We start from the raw sequence: 11,385 nt of genomic DNA on the forward strand, positions 1-11,385 counted from the left end.
TTCCACTGACTCCCGGGAGATGAGGAGGAGTGTAGCCCTAAGGGGTGATTGCCTCTGCCATAAGCTCTGTCCTTGAGCACCCAGACAAGCAAATGCAACTCACTGGGGGACTGGGCCAGGTGAAGGCCTGATGAGACAAAACACCTGTCCTAATGGGAGTTTAGAAATGGCAAAAACCTCCCTTGTTAGATTTTCAGTCTGTACGCAAACCACACAGACCCCGAAAACGGACAAAAAGCCCCTACCTTCAGTAGCAGGGAAAGCCACCACTGTAGTGTCAGAAACTGTTTCTGGGGTAGAGGGGATAAACTGAGACCAAACTGGGAACTGTCTGGGAAAGACTCCAAAGAAACAGAAGGGACATATTCCTCCCCAGAAAATACATGACCTGTGAAAAGCTGCTAGAATTTGAGGCAGATTCGGGGGGAGGAAAAAAAAAGCCCCTACTTCCAAAGGCAGCTAGCAGAGGTACAGAGCCGCAGACAGATACCTGAAGCTCTACATCTGGGGGGAAAGGAACAAGCAAAATGAGACAGATCAGTGGGAGAAAATCTCTCTGAAGGAGCTATGGAAAAGCTGTTGTACGTGATCTTGTTTTTCACTGACTGGCTAAGGCAAACACAAGCCCCGAGGAAAGTTGCTATCAGAATTGCCCACCTCAATGCGCGCTAACAAGGCAGGTGCAGTTCTGATTTGGGGCCAGTGTCAAATGAAGGAGAGACACCTGTTGAAGCCAGCTGAGGAGAGAATAGAAACCTCCCAATGTGCCATAGATGAAAATGTAAAATGCTTGTTCAAATCTTCCATTGTAAAAGCAAAAAACTTTGTTCAAACCTCCCGGGCAAGAATTTGTAAGCAAGTCTGGTAAAAGAACCAGTTGACTCTCAGACCCAAAAAGAACTACGGGAAATGACTGATATAAGGGAAATGATATAAAGTACTGTGCTGTGGGATGTTCTGTATGGCAAATGTGTTGCTAATTAGTCAATAAATAAAACACTGATTGGCCATTGGCTAGGCAGGAAGTGTAGGCGGGACAAGGAGAATAAAGCTGGGAAGTGGAAGGCTGAGTCAGAGAGACACTGCCAGCCGCCATGATGAGAGACAGCATGTGAAGATGCTGGTAAGCCATGAGCCATGTGGCAAGGTATAGATTAATGGAAATGGATTAATTTAAGCTGTAAGAACAGTTAGCAAGAAGCCTGCCACGGCCATACAGTTTGTAACCAATATAAGTCTCTGTGTTTACTTGGTCGGGTCTGAGCGACTGTGGGACTGGCAGGTGATAGAGATTTGTCCTGACTGTGGGCCAGGCAGGAAAACTCTAGCTACAGGACTGATTTAAGGGACTGATATTATTATGGACTGATATAAGGGAAATGCATTCTGGGAAAGGTAGTTTTTCCGCTAAAGATGGCGACATTGCCTTGAAACACTTTTGTCAGCTCGAAAATATGTTCATGGTAAACTTAAAATACAGCTTTTAAAAGAATAAGGAGGAAAATCGTCTAAGAGTTTAAGTGTCAGTTCCAATGAAAAATTGAAAGGATACGGAACTAGGTGCTTCGCGGTTTGGGGCTCCGTTGGTAAAATGCCTTATTTACCCTAACAGTTGTGCAAAGTTTTTATGGTAGTTGGATGACAAAAAGCTACCTATAAGAGCAAACAAGCCACTTTAAAATCCTTAAGAAAGCAAGAGAGCAGTTTATACACTGAACGTTGTCTTAGATATGAAGAAACATGTTGAAATTAAAAAAAATTCTTTACCTCTTGAACAAACAGCCTGCAATGAGTGATTCCTTTGCAAATCTAATTAAGGGGATAAGAAACAGGCATTCAAGAAATGACTGCCTTTTTTTTTTTTTTTTTTTTTTTTTTGGTCTTTCGAGACAGGGTTTCTCTGTGTAGCTTTGCGCCTCTCCTGGGACTCACTTGGTAGCCCAGGCTGGCCTCGAACTCACAGAGATCCTCCTGGCTCTGCCTCCCGAAAATGACTGCTTTATAGACTTGAACAAACCAGAAAATCTAGCTGTCTTACAAAAGAGTTGCTTCACCTGAAAGTTCCTTATAAAAAATCAATGCTAAATATTACAGCTGCTAATAACATCAGGAGTTAAAGCTAATGAAGAGAAAATACTAAATACAGTTCGGAGCTGTGCCACTTGTGGCTTTACTAGCTCCTTTAGAAAAATACTTTATATCACCTAATAGCTGTGCAGTATTTGGCAAAGAGCTTTACAGCAGCTAAATATGGTAATTTCATCCTCAGCATGAAGTGAAGTTTTTCCGTAGAACAAACCAAAAGTACTGCTGTAATAGAAACGTTTGTCTGAATTGAAGCACTTAGGGGAACTATTATGAATTTGGGTGAAGGGACAGCCTCTAGTTACAAACCATCTACCGCTGACAGTGCATCTCTGCCGGTCCGGAACGGCTGAGAGAACTGGCAACTTTGGAGTGTGGCGTCATCCTGGGAAGGTTACAGTCCCCTAGCAACAACTATCACAATTCTATAACAACAACACTCACTAAATCCCAGTGCTTTATAACAAAGCTGACTATAAACTCTAAACTTTAGCAATGATGTACGTACTTCCTGTCTAGTTAAGAAAATCTTTCTAATAGAGATAGTAATAATAATTAAGAATAAGAAATAGAAAAAGATGAAAATAAGATATGTGAGTTTGTAAAAATTCTGTCTTGTTAGATCTGTGTTAAGAAATCTTTAGGTGTTTGCTAAATTAGATATATGCTAATGGTAGCCCTATATAAGTTTGTAAAATAGATCTATAGAGTTCCTTTAAGAATATAAGCTTGCAAGAAATATCTAAGGTAGTCTTAAGACATGTAGTAATAAGCTTGTAAGAAGTGAACATACTAGTTGTAAATGTAAGTTTAAATAAGAAATAGATAAGAAGTATATAAGAAGTAATAAGAAATATATTTGCTAAAGTAGTTCTATAGTTCCCTTAAAGAGTATAAATAAGTAGATGTTAATGTTATATGTGAATTTGTAAAAAAGTGTAAATGTTAAATATGAATCTATTCCTAATGTATATGGTGAAAGAACCCGAGACACAGAAGGTTAGTGTCCCAGCAGACTGCAAAGTAGGCAGTCTGAATGGTTTCAAAAGTTCCAAAAGCCGCTAAGAAGCTAAGAATGGCGGAGGCCAGAACCAGCACAAGGCATCCACAGCTGAGATCCGTGGAAAATCAACGCAACACAGAAAAACCTGAGCTAACATCAAAAACGGTGCGGTTTAGAATACTACTGTACCTAAAAAGGTCTCTGGCTTGAGAATAAAAGTTCAGAGATGCTTGTTTGAACAAAAATTGTTAACTGCAAAAAGTTTTGGTTGAAAAACGTCTCTTCATATTTGGAAGTGAAAACCTAATACTAGAATTTATTTCTTGTTTGAACTTTTTGAACTTAAAATAAGATAAAATTACAAAAAGAATTTGGTTATGGATTTCTTCATATTTGGAAGGCTCGTACCAGAATTTATCATTTGAATTTTGGGACTTAAGAAATGAAATGAACAGTAGAGATTTCATTGCAATGGGACAATTTTGAATTTATTCATAGTAATGACCTAGGAACTGTTTTCTGGAATTGGGTTAAAAATGGAACTGTTTAAATGAAGAAATTTATTTCTACCTAGAATCAAGATGCAGTTTTGTGTATGCATATATGCTTTATTAATTGGTGATTCATGAATTGTTTTGTGGAACTGTTTACAGAACTGGTATTGTGTTATAAATGGAACTGTTTAAATGGAAAAGTTTGGGTTTTCTAACTAGGTTTGAGATTTTGCTTAAAAAATTATAAAGAAAAGGGGGAGAGTTAATATTCCTTAGTCTAATTTCAAAAGTTGTTTGAGTGGATTAATGTCATGTTTTTGTTAGTAAGAAATGCAAATGGGGTATATTAAGAGACTGCTTTTAAAGTGTAAAGAGTTTTATTAAGAAACTGCTTTTGGATGTTTTGCTAAGTTTTCAAAGTGTTAATGGTTAGATTGAGAAGATTGCTTTTCAATATGGGTTTGTAGGAATTGTATGAGTTTGGGTTCCTCTAACTAGGTTTGGGATTTTGTTTAAGAAATTATATTTACCCTATTGATATTAATGCACCCTGATTTTGTGGAGTTAAGGAAATATTTAAGTTTGATGTGAATACATCGAAGTTTTTCCTATGTTCTGTTAGCAAGAAAATTCAAATGATTGAGTTAATGTTGTAAGACGGAGAAAATTAACTATATATAGCACCATATATGCTAATTCAAATGGTTCTGTTAAGAGTTTGCTTTGTGTTGTAAGATTGGGAGAATTGTGACTATGTATAGCAATATTTATGTTAACCTGTTAATGGTAATGATGAAGCTAAGGGATTCTTTAAGTTTGTAGTCACCTTAAGAGTTTTTGGCTTAGAAAGGGCTTGAGGCAGCTAAGACCGCTGTGGTCACCTTGGACCTAATTCAAAAGAGAAATGCCATCTTTATCATCCTCTACTCCCATATTGGGAGGTGTAACAGCTATGGAGATTGCTGTAAGCCATTAATAGTTATTTTTTTATATATTAAGAAAGGGGGACCTGTGGGAGCCCGTTCTCGGGTTCCTCGTGGCTTTACCCAGCAGGTCCACATAGAGGATGATTAGGACCACGGGCCTGAGTGCAGGTGTCTGAGATGGTCTGCACTTGGCTGTGCTGGGGGAGGAGGTCTTTTGCTCCACCCCTTGGCGTCTCTATAAAAACCCTGGGGCAGAGACAGTCGGGGCCCATTGGAATAGGTTCCAGGCCCTCTCGAGGCTATCCTTTATTTTCTATCTGTTTATCTCCGCGATATTCTCCGCAATAAATCCTTCTATCTAATATTTCCTGCTGCTCGCACTCAAGAAAACTCTGGGGAACTGTGGGGGTGGTTGGGTAAACGCCCCACAGAAGTTAAAGACTTCCTAGAATTTAATAACAATGAAGGAATAACATACCCAAACTTATGGGACACAATGAAAGCAGTGCTAAGAGGAAACTTCATAGCACTAAGTGCCTTCATAAAAAGTTTGAAGAAATTTTATACTAACAACTTAACTGCATACCTGAAAGCTCCAGAACAAAAAGAAGCAAACACACCCAAGAGGAGTAGATAGCAGGAAATAATCAAACCTAGGGCTGAAATCAATAAAACAGAAACAAAGAGAACAATATAAATAATCAATGAAACAAAGAGTTGATTTTTTGAGAAAATCAACAAGATAGATAAAACCTTATCCAAACTAGCTAAAAGGCAGAGAGAGAATATCCAAATTAAAAAATTGGAAATGAAAAGGGGGACATAACAACAGACTCCATGGAAATCCAGACAATTATTAGGTTATACTTTAAAAACCTATACTCAACAAAATTGGAAAAATCTAAAAGAAATGGATAAATTTCTTGATAGATATCACATACCAAAATTAAATCAAGATCAGATAAATAGAAATAGACCTATAACCCCTAAGGAAATAGAAGCAGTCATTAAAATCTCCCAATCAAAAAAAGCCCAGGGCCAGATGCTTTCAGTGCAGAATTCTACCAGACTTTCAAAGAAGAGCTAATACCAGTACTCTTCAAATTATTCCACAAAATAGTAACAGAAGGAACATTGCCAAATCCTTTTTATGAGGCTACAGTTACCCTGATACCAAAACCACACAAAGACTCAACAAAGAAAGAGAATTACAGACCAATTTTACTCATGAACATTGATGCAAAACTACTCAATAATATACTGGCAAACTGAATCCAAGAACACATCATGTAGATGTAACAGTCTTATTAAATAAGAAACACAGAGCCAAATGCAGAGTTAAAAGCCCAAGAGCTCAGAGCAGTAGCTAAGAGCTGATATTAAAAAAAACTTTCTTACCCTTCACTGCTGCTGTCGTCCTTCCCCTCAGAAAGAAACCTACTTCCTGTGTATCTGTCTTTTTATTGACTTTCTGTTCTGCCTTCTCATTGGTTGTAAACCCAACCACATTACCTCCTCATCACTGCCTGTCTATACAGACCTCCAGGTCTTCTAAGGTTGGTATTGAGATTAAAGGCGTGTGTCTTCATGCTGGCTGTATCCTTGAACACACAGAGATCTGCCTGTCGTGTGATCGGGATTAAAAGTGTGCACCATGACCACCCGGCTTCTGCTATGACTTGCTATTAGCTCTGACCCCCAGGCAACTTTATTTATTAACATACAAATAAAATCACATTTCAATACAAATAAAATATCACCATAACATCAAAAACATCATCCACCATGACTAAGTGGGCTGCATCCCAGAGATGCAGGGATGGTTCAACATATAAAAATCAATCAATGTAATCCACCATATAAACAAACTGAAAGAAAGACACATGATCATCTCATTAAATGATGAAAAAGCCTTTAACAAAATCCAATACCCCTTCATGATAAAAGTCTTAGAGAGGCATAAGGGACATTCCTAAACATAATAAAAGCAATATACAGCAAGTCAACAGCCAACATCAAATTAAATGAAGAGAAACTCAAAGCAATTCCACTAAAATCAGGAACAAGGCAAGGCTGGCCACTCTCTCCATATTTATTCAATATAGTACTCAAAGTTTTGGCTAAAACAATAAGACAACAAAAGGAGATCAAGGAGATACAAATTGGAAAAGAAGAAGTTCAAGTATCACTATTTGCAGATGACATGATAGTTCATATAAGCAACCCCAAAATTTCTACTAGGGAACTCCTACAGCTGATAAACACCTTTAGTGAAGTGGCTGGATACAGGATTAACTCAAAAGAGAAACAACACCCTTCACAATAGCCACAAACAATATAAAATATCTTGGGATAACTCTAACCCAGCAAGTAAAAGACCTGTATGAAAAGAACTTCAAGTCTTTGAAGAAATTGGAAAAGATATCAGAAGATGAAAAGATCTTCCATATTCATAGATCAGTAGAATTAACATAGTAAAAATGGCCATCTTCCCAAAAGCAATCTACAGATTCAATGCAATCCCCATCAAATTTCCAACACAATTCTTTACAAATCTTGAAACATCAATACTCAACTTCATATGGAAAAACAAAAAACCCGGGGTAGCTAAAAACAAACTTGTACAATAAAAGAACTGCCAGAGACATCACCATCCCTGATTTCAAGCCCTACTACAGAGCTATAGTAATAAAAACAGCATGATGTTGGCATAAAAGCAGACAGGTGGATCAATGGAATCAACTAGAAAATCCAGACATAAATTCACACACCTGTGGACACCTGACTTTTGACAAAGAAACCAAAATTATACAATGGAAAAAAAGAAAGCATCTTCAACAAGCATCTTCAAAATGCAAATAGATCTATATCTATCACTCTACACAAAACTCAAGTCCAAGTGGATCAAAGACCTCAACATAAATCCAGTTACACTGAACTTGATAGAAGAGAAGTGGGAAATTGCCTTGAACGCACTGGCACACGAGATTACTTCCTGATATGACACCAGTAGCACAGACACTAAGATGAACAATTAATAATTGGGACCTCCTGAAACTGAAAAACTTCTGTAAGGCAAAGGATACTATCAATAGGACAAAACAGCAGCCTACAGAAATGGAAAAAGACCTTCACCAACCCCACACCCAACAGAGGGTTGATTTCCAAAATATATAAAGAACTTAAGAAACTAGACATCAAAAAACTAAATAACCCAATTTCAAAATGGGGTTCAGACCTAAACAGAATTCTCAACAGAAGAATCTCAAATGGCCAAAAGACATTTAAGGAATTTCTCAACATCCTTAGCTATCAGGGAAATGCAAATAAAAAATGACTCTGAAATTCCATCTTACACCTGTCAGAATGGCTAAGATCAAAAACACTGATGGCAGCTTATGTTGGAGAGGATGTGGAGCAAGGGGAACACTCCTCCATTGCTGGAGAGAGTGAAAACTTGTACAGCCACTTTGGAAATCAATATGGCAGTTTCTCAGAAAATTGGAAATCAATCTACCTCAAGACCCAGCGATACCACTCTTGGGCGTATACCCAAAGGATGGTCAATCATACCACAAGGACACTTGCTCAACTATGTTTATAGCAGCTTTATTTGTAATAGCCAGAACCTGGAAACAACCAAGATCTCCCTCAACTAAAGAATGGATAAAGAAATTGTGGTACATTTGCACAATGGAGTATTACTCAACTGTTAAAAAACAATGACATCAAGAAATTTGAAGTCGCCGGGCGGTGGTGGCACACGCCTTTAATCCCAGCACTCAGGAGGCAGAGCCAGGTGGATCTCTGTGAGTTCGAGGCCAGCCTGGACTACCAAGTGAGTTCCAGGAAAAGCGCAAAGCTACACAGAGAAACCCTGTCTCAAAAAACCAAAAAAAAAAAAAAAAAAGAAATTTGAAGTCAAATGGATGAAACTAGAAAAAAAAAATCATCCTGAGTGGGGTAACCCAGACACAGAAAGACAATCATGGTATGTACTCACTCACAACTAGATATTAACTGTAAAGTAAAAGATAACCATGCTATAGTTCGGAGGGGGGGGGACGCATGGATCTCCCTGGGAAGGGGAAATAGAAGAGATCTCCTGGGTGGACTGGACTTGAGGGATCAGGTTGGGGATCGATGGAGAGGGAGAATACTGAAAGAGATGACTGGGAGTGGGGAGCTTTTTGGGGAGAGGTAGAAACCTGATGCAAGGAAACTCCCACAAATCTACAAGGATGGCCCCAGCTAAGACTCCTAGCAATAGTGGATTCATAGCCTGAACTGGCCTTCTCATGTGATTAGACTACCCCAATTGTCACGAGAGGCTGAAACCCACCCATTGGTCAGAGTTGCTGCCATTGTTTGGAGTCCTACAAGAAGAGCAAGCTACACAACAGTCATATGTATGGAAAGGGCCTAGGTCAGTCCCATGTAGATTCGCTGGTTGTTGGTTCAATCTCTGTGAGCCCAAGCTAGTTGATTCTGTGGGTTTTCTTGTAGCGTCCTTTACCTCTCTGGCTCCCCAAATCCTTTCTCCCCCTCTTCTAAAGGATTCCCCAAACATGGAGGCATTTTCTTAATTAAGGTTCCCTCCTCTCAAATGACTAGCTTGTGTCAAGTTGACATAAAAGTATCCAGCACACCACTGTTATTTTTAGTATATCTCCTTTTTTCTTCATGTGTAATGCTTAAAGTTTCCCAAGAACATGTAAGTACATTCATAGCCATGCATGTCTATGCCAACATGTGTCATGGGCACCCTTTTCCTCTTTTTGATCCTGAACACTTTATCAACAACACTGAAGAATCCCTGAAAAGCACCTCTTCCAGAGCCAAAGCCATTCTCTGTAGGAAACACCATGATTTCCTCCACCGCTCACCTCTCCCCTTTTCTTCACTCCCTGGTGGCTCCACTTACAAACCCGAGAAGCTCCTCCGGGATTCGACCCTACCACACTGCTTCTGAACAGGAAGACCACATATAAAGGACAGCTGATGGGGCAGCTTGGGGTGGTCCCTGGTAGTTTATTCTGCCAATGTCCCCAAGTTGATGGTCAAAGGTGGAGGCTGCTCTGCAGGGGATATTCCCAGAGGTAACTAACTGCTTCTTTGGAAACGTAAGTCTGGCGTCATTCCAAGGAAGAGTGGTCCTGCTTTACCCTTCTCCACTCACTCTGCCCCACTGTGTCACAGCAGATATAATCTGCCAGAAAGAAAGATGGAGGAGCCAGGCCTTCTGCCCAGATCCAGGCTTGTCCCCTCTGTTCTGAGGTCTCACACACCACACACAGCCTCACCTCTCCCATTCCTCCTTCCCAGCTACACATCTGAGAAGTTACAGAATCAAGTCACCAACTCGACACCCACCGTATTGTTCTCACATTCATGAGAGTTAACATTGCACTCCCTAAAAAGCTCCCAGATTCCAGCCTTACCCCCATCCAAGCACCCAGTGTGGCCCGTGGCTGTCTTTTTCAGACCGGCAAGGCTGAAGCACCAAGGCTCAGGACCTTGTCCTTGTTTTGTTCATTAACAAGGTGAGAAATAAACTCCAGCCTCTGCCTCGGTGTGTGGGACTGACCCTCCCTTGTGTGGTTACCTGGTGAGCCTGCACAGCCTGTATGCCCTAAGCCAGCAGTTCTCAGACGCACCACACAGCTCCTGTCAGAAGTCCAGGATCTTGGTCTGCACCAGTGAATTGGCTAATAAGTCAGTTAATGAATCAGGACTGCATTTTAACAAGCTCCTCAAGGGTGCTTATGTAGGAGACTGTCTGAAAGGCATTGCTCTAGGCCAGCAGGTCTGACTCAAGCACACATCAGAATCACCCGGGGTACCTCCTGAGACATGGCTTGCTTCTCATTCAGCCATGAAAAGGGAATGAAGGTTTTGTATATGCTGCAATACAGGACTGGACCTTAGGAAAAGGAGGCTTAGCGTAACAAGCCAGACCAAGAAGGACAACTGTTGTACTATTCTGTTCATGTGGCATTCGCAGAAGAGGCAAATTGTAGACAGGAAGTAGGCTAAAGACTACCAGAAGATGGGAGAAGAGGAAAGGGCGTAATTGATCAATAGGTAGTGGTGGGTTTAAAGCTACCGAATTTTCTGCTTACAAAAAGTTAAAATAATAAGTATGATATGTATATTTTATAGCAATCTTTCTTTTTTCAAAAGACAAAGTGGGTGGGGAGATGGTTCCACCTGGGAAGTTCTTGCTGCACAAGTTTGAGGACCTGGGTTTAGATCCCAGCTCCCAGGTAAGAGCCAGACATGGGGAGGGGGCAGCAAAAACAGATGGATCCAGGATACTCACTGGCTAGCCAGTCCAGCCAAACCAGTGAGCTCCAGACTTAGTGAGAGGCTCTGTCTGAAAAACTCTGATGGAGAACAACTGAGGAAGAGACCAGCATTGGCCTCTGCCCTCCCTCCACCAATGAACACACACACACACACACACACACACACACACACACACACACACACACACACACATATGTTGGTAAGCCCAATCCCAGACCTGCTGATTTCTGAGTCAGTAAGTCTGAGACTCTGCATTTCTACCGGACAATACTGATGCTGCCTAGCTTGTGTGAGTGTCCAGAGTCTGCACATGTGGTTGGGTGTCGGAACATGCTTACAGTTTCAGAGGTTCGGTCCATTATCGTCATGACAGGGAGCATGGCAGCATGCAGGCAGACATGGTGCTGGAGAAGTAGCTGAGAGTCCTACATCTTGCGGGCAACAGGAAATCGACTGACACACTGGGAAGTATCCTGAGCATAGGAAACCTCAAAGCTCACCCCCATGGGGACACACTTCCTCCAACAAGGCCATGCCCACTCCGACAAAGCCACACTTCCTAATAGTG

Source organism: Peromyscus californicus, unplaced genomic scaffold (assembly GCF_007827085.1).
Source record: "Peromyscus californicus insignis strain IS unplaced genomic scaffold, ASM782708v3 Scaffold_4__1_contigs__length_199733344, whole genome shotgun sequence".
Taxonomy (NCBI): Eukaryota; Metazoa; Chordata; class Mammalia; order Rodentia; family Cricetidae; genus Peromyscus; species Peromyscus californicus.